Raw genomic sequence first — 6,700 nt, forward strand, 5'->3', positions numbered from 1 at the left:
TTTAGTGTTTTTTTCCAGAACATTTTAATATGTTTTCAATATCTCTTTTAAGTATTTAAAACCCTAAATAAAAACCTTTAATTTCTAAGTATTTAAAATAATAAATAAAAAACCTTCAATTTTTAGAAAAATGTATTATTGTAACATAAAATTTATTATGATTTTTTTAACGCTCAAGGTTCTATCAAGAAAGAAAACTATTATATATGTTAAATTTGATCCAATTAAGAAAAAAATTAAAGAAAACAAAGAAATTATCGAAAAATGAAAAGTAAACTAAATTTGTTAGAAATAATTAAATGTTTTACATCGAAAATCAAAATAATTTTTTTAATTAATATAAATTTGTATTGACATTATATATAATAATAATAATAATAATAATAATAATTTATTTTTAATTATATAACTATTATTTTATTATTATCATTGACAATATATCATTATTATTATTATTTTAAATTTCCATGTGAAATATATTATGTAAAACCCTACATGGAAAATATTCCTAGACCGGGGGTGGGGGAGGGGAAGGAAGGAAGGGGTGAATAGGAAACTATAAAAATAATTGCGGAATAAAAACTTTGACCAGCCTAAACAACTTATGAACAAACAACACCACAAAGATAGACAATAAATGAGAATGGTGTTAAACAATGAGGCTGAGCAATGTTAAGCAATAAATGAGAGAGAGTTATAAATGAAGCAATGAATTGAGTGCAAATAATAATAATTCTTCAAGTATAAATACAATGGAATAATAAATGAGTTAAGAGAGAAGAAATGTTTAGAGATTTATAGTGGTTCGGAGCTCTATCCACAAGCCTCTTACATCAACTTCTTCAAGGCAACCTCCTTGAAGTTCCACTAGAATCGGATTTCGCCATTTACATTAGTTTGATAGGATTTCGCTTCTTACAATGTTTGATAGGATTTCACCTCTAGATCTATAGAATTTTGCCCACAAAGTGTTTGAATAAAAGTTTGAGAAAGATTGCCTCTTAAACTAGGCTTAAACACACAATAAGAGCAATACTCTTAGAGGTTTACAAATGAATGCAAGAGAGTGATGCTTGAGTAGAGGTGGAAATAATGGGCCGGGTTAGGCGGGCTAACCCTAACCCGGCCCGTAAAAAAGAGGGCTCAAACCGGCCCGCCATTGGTTGAGCCCAACCCGCCAGCAACCCTCGGGCGGGCCGGGTTACACAATGGTAACCCGGCGGCCCGCCGGGTTGCTGATTTGTCCTCTTTGCAAGAGGCCCGCAACCCGGCGGGTTACTGGCGGGTTGGCTGTTGCCAACGGCCAACCCGCCGGGTTGGCCCGAAAAAAAAAAAAATTCTCACTACGTGCCACTGTTACTTCTCTTTTCCTCTTCCCTTCCCTTCCCTTTCTTTCTTTCTCTTCCAAATCTAAAACCCCTTTCACTCCCCCCCAGTTTCTTCTTGCTTTCTTTCTTTTATTTAAATACACACAAATTTCATACAATCCATTCAATTCATCGGTGATTTCTCAAATGGCCTCCATCTCAAATGGGAATTCGCTGCCGCCGTTTCTTAGCAAAATCTACGACCTGTGGAGGACTCCTCCACAGATGACACGTTCGTGAGTAGTGTAATAACAGTTTCATTGTTTGGAAAGTCGCTGAGTTTTTCGAGGGACCTCTTGCCGAAGTATTTCAAGCACAGTAACTTCTCCAGCTTCGTCCGCCAGCTTAATACTTATGGGTATCGCTCTCTTTCTTGTTCTTTTATTTATTTGATTGCGTTCGGTGATTCTTTGAATTCTTTGTGAAGTGAATTTGTGTTTGGATTGAATTGTAAGTGATGCTAAATATATATTAATGATCTAGTCCTGAATTTGAATCAATTTTAATGAAATGCTGCGAAAAAGGGTTAAAGAATTGGGAAATTTGTGTGGATTGGTTGGATTTGATCTGTATTAGTAGATAACTTATTAGGTTAAGTGACAGGATCGTCTTGTGTGTATAAAGTGTTATTATATATTTTATGTAAAGAGCTTTTTCTTTTTTTAGTGGTGATCTCATATGAGCATGAGTTTCAATTCTTTGTACACGCTGGCGGCTGATTTGATGACAGGGAGCTGAGATTTTTTATCGTTATGGTTGTTTTAAGTACTGAATTGTGAGTTTTCCTAAGTTATTTGTTACTGTTCATCAAATATGCAGCTAGTGTTGGTCTTGTCCTATCTATTCTCGTAGCATAGCTCTGTTTCAGTTTTTCTTAGTGATACATAAAATCAAAAATGAAATAATCATGGCTAGTGTTGGTGTTGCTGAAGAATGGTCCTTGAAGGAGCACTCTGATGTCTCATCCATATTTGTTTTTTTCACTCCTGTTTTCATTTTGCATCTATTATTTCTGAATACTATATATTATCATTCTGCTTTTCCTTGTGATCATACTTCTTTTGCATCCTTGGAAACTCTCGTTAGTCACTACTATGGAAGAATATTCTGAATTCTATGCAGGATTTGATTCTCTTCCCTTATCTCCTTTTTTCTTCTTGCTCTTGCTCTATCTCTCTCCTCTTTCTTGTCCTCTTTATAAGATTCATATGTTTTCCAATTACGGTGGACAATAAATGCTTTGCGAGGGAATGGTTTTTAGGTTCTAATCAGTGTTAGATAGCATAATGTCATATCTTGATTGCTGCTGATTGAAATTTTGTAGTTGCTTTGTGAACTGTTGTATTGCGAAGATTATGCTTGAATCCTGTACGAGTTGTGTGTGAATATTTGTGTGCTTGCCCCGAATTTTATATCATTAAAATTAGCAGTTTGATGTGGTAATTATCTAAATAATTCTATTTGGGTACTTCGAAAACTATGGATTTTGAGTTGATGTGTAATGTTTAGTCTTGAGAGATGAATGGTAGCATAGTAACAATAAGTATTTTCAACAACGTAAGTTTTATATTTTGGGAAGAAAAAGATTAAGGAAGAAATCACTCTCTGAGAGCCTCAGTATGCTAAATCAGTCATAGAAATATTATGGATTGTGTCTTGCTCATCCTATTAGTACTAGGGCTCCTACAGTTTACGAGAATAAGGATTCACATGAGAAAACTGTACATTAATCTATGTAAAGCCAAATTAAATTCCATGTAATTAACGAGACTCAGTAAGACTCAGTGGCATTCTAAAATAATTAAAAAATAGTAAAGAATCAAAACAGGTCTGATTGATAACTTTCTTAAACAAGACTGGTATTTAGAGAGATTCTGAAAGCTTCTAAGGACACTTTGTCCTAGACCAAAAAGCCTCTTTGATGTGGTAAGATTCATGGATTTGCTCCAGGATTTTATGGGGATATTATTCTCTATTGGGTAAGGTTTTTCATCAATATAGTTTTCATTAATAATTTTAATAGGAATTGTTGCTTGTTGCTTCTCGAATTTTTGTGTCTGTTTATACATATCTAATTACTTTCATTTTTTATTTATTAATTTATTCCGTTTGACATGCTGCTTATTGCTTTGTTTTACTTTTTTTTTTTATTTTTCCAGACATGCTATTGCATGCTTATGAGTGTTTCTTGCACCAGTTGCTGATATATGGATATTTTATGTTGTCCTTAAGTGCTATTTTGATGGTCTGTACAAGTTTTACTGCCACTCTGATAGGAAGATGAGTCATAATAAAGATGGTTTGTTGTTTTTTCATTTCCCATAAAACAAACTAAAATTGTAGAAACACATTCAGTTTTTACCAGCACTGAGAATTGATTTGAAGATAGTTTGTGCTCGCATTGTCTTATTGTATATCACATGAAGGACAAAGGAGATTGCATCTCAAAGTAATGCACCTTATATTAGATATTTCATGCTTACTAAGAAACAGTCACGAAATCTGCAGGCACATTTGCACTTTCCCCACATGAACTTGCGAAGCTGGGGTTGCTTGAAAGGGGTCCGTCTTTCCATACTTTCTCTTGCTGTACATCTGAAAATGCTCGTCAGTTGACGAATATAGCTGTTCATTCATCTAACATTATTCAAGCGCTGTATGGCTTGTTATTTGAGTTTAGCCTTGCCTATAGCGAGGTAATGATTGTCAATGCTAAATGATAGATAGGAGTTTCTGACCTTTTTTTTCTTTTATTTGTTTTTGTTTCGTTGTGCTTGAAATGTACTTGAGTCACTATGGTGTATTATCTGCAGGTTTAGATATATGCCTTGTGATTTAGTCTCTAGTTGGTTCCAGGTATGTGTTGGGTTTGACCATCCAAAGAAAACTGAATAAAAGGAAAAAAAAAAAAAAAAAAAAAGTAGTGAATCATTAAAATGTGTGTCTACAGTGGTGACTTTTTTTTTTTCTTTTTTGGGCAAATATTATTTGTAACTTCATCATGACTGTATAAGCCTTTATTAAAATCTTTTTCATGATTTGGTTAATTAGGGTTTTAGAAGGTTGACCCAGATCGTATGAATTTGCAAATGAGGGCTTTTTAAGGGGCCAGAAGCATCTCTTGAAGAATATTCCGGCGAAAATCAGCTCAAGGTCATGGTCAACAACCAGCTCAACTTCAGACTCCACAGTTGGGGCATGTGTTGAGTAGGGAAATATGGGCTTGAGGAAGAGTTTGAAATCCTTAAGCAGGCCAAGAATATTCTTATGCAGAACTTGTTAGGTTGGGCAGACAGCACAAGCTACGGATCGTCAGTTGCAAACTGTGGGGGCAGCGTGTACAGGTGATGGATGGAGCAGCGTCAGCAACAATTGATTCTTTTCTCGCAAAGGCCATGCACAGCCCAGGCTTCTTAAGCCACTTGTACAGCAGCAGAATGACGCAACGAGCGCATTTCTGGTGCGAACAAAAAGAGAACTTCCTAGAGAGGATGAAGAAAATGTGCTGGTGCATATAATGCCCCTAATGGACAATTATCAAGTTCCGCCTTCAATGAATGAGCAGCCAAAGCCATGCTGCACCAGATCTCGAAGATGAATGCATCTTCTAGGCTTGACCATCCATGACAACCTTGGGTCTTTCCTGATTGATAATGTTGCTTCTGCTAATACTTTGGACAGTAGAGCTCCTCTAGTAAATATCAGGAGTAACACTTGCTGAGTTCCACCCACTTCTGGCAGTCTTAATGTCAGCTGAGTCAAATTTCCTGTCAGTTGCCCATCTTCTGCCATGTCTGAGATCACAAGGTCCCCCTTGTGTTGGCAACAGATCGTGTCAGGTGGATAAAATTCGAGAAATGAATGCACAGTGCTAGGGAAGATGCAACTTTGCGTAACTCTCAATTACCAGGAATTGTACCAGAAAGCACTATTGGATCCCTGATGTGAATTTTTGTAATGTGCGAGAATGGGAGTGCAGAAAATATGGATCCAATTGCAGCTGTTTTGTATGCTTCAATGCCTGTAGAAGCTGATGTCTTTCTCCCCTGATCAAGATGGAGACATTTGCCAGATGGGATCTCTAAGCCTCACGGATATTGATTCTGTTTTTGGGACAATTTCTTACAGCAGCCCACTACAGGAGACCACGGATGAATAATTTCAAGCTCATTGGAAGCTGGCATGACCATGAGCGAGAACTACAGTCGGCAGAGAATGGATGGGATAAGATTCAACATTTGAATCATCTAACTGAGCGATGGGTCTTCTTGCATCTGAGGGTAGAAGGCTCTGATGTCTTACGAAATGTATATATGTCTCAAGCTGTTCTGAGGTAACGTTCATCTCGCCTTTACAATAATATGTTTGATATGACCTCATCCCCACCCCTACTATACCACTATCAGGAAATAATTAGAGTTCTGCCAGGCTTCCACGTTTGCAGCCTTTAGTTAAGATTTTCACATCTTTTTCTTCTTCGCTCTGTCACTTGCTTGGTGCTCCTCTTTGTGAGAAAGTTGTCCCACATTAGGGCTACTTTATATCTTGCCCACCTTCGCATATGTTGTATACCTGTTTACTGCTTTACTTCATAACACAAAAAATTATCTACACAAATATTTTCTCAATTGTTCCAAAGAAATTATGAGCACAGTGAATGAAAACACGTTTGATTTTCTTTTTCTTTCTGATATACTTAATGCAGTGTCTGTATTCTTACCCTGGTTTATTTAGGATTGTTTTTTCTGTCCTGTTATTAGTGGACATACATTATGCTGAATTCTAAACCCTGAATCCAAATATCAAAAAATATATTTATTACAAAAATATAATTAGAAGAGTATATTTTTTGAGTTTCCGATTTTGTATGTTTATCTGGTTCTTGCAGAGGTTGATATTCTCCACCGTGTGGGCACTTGAGCTTTTTTCGAAAGAGAGATGTCCTTGAAGTTTATGAAACACTTTTTTGCCCTTATATATGTTCTTAATAAGTTACTTGTGAGTCCTGGTCTGGGACAGTTAAATAACATATGCGTATGATATATAATGGGGTCACATACTTGTCGTCTGCTGTATATATATTTTTCTCATGAGGGGGATGGTTGTTGATGGACCTGAGATAAAAATTAGCTAACAGCGTATTTTGCTAAAGTGTTTTGGATGTGGCTTAAACCATAGCTTGTGGCAGAGAAAACATGTTATTGAGACACAGAATTAGGATCGATTATAAGAGAAAAAATTAGGATCATACTGATTTCAACCAAGATGCCAGGAGTTTAAGGTTGTAGGTAGGCTTATTTGTGCCCTGTGCAGAACTCGTGAACTCAAAGAAA

General features: G+C 36.1%; 1 pseudogene; it reads left to right on the forward strand.

The window, feature by feature from the left end:
- Positions 1–1,514: 1,514 nt before the first annotated feature.
- On the forward strand, positions 1,515–5,526 carry LOC116136836 (annotated as a pseudogene).
- The last annotated feature ends 1,174 nt before the right edge of the window (positions 5,527–6,700 follow it).

Source organism: Pistacia vera, unplaced genomic scaffold, assembly GCF_008641045.1.
Source record: "Pistacia vera cultivar Batoury unplaced genomic scaffold, PisVer_v2 Contig320, whole genome shotgun sequence".
NCBI classification, from domain to species: Eukaryota; Viridiplantae; Streptophyta; class Magnoliopsida; order Sapindales; family Anacardiaceae; genus Pistacia; species Pistacia vera.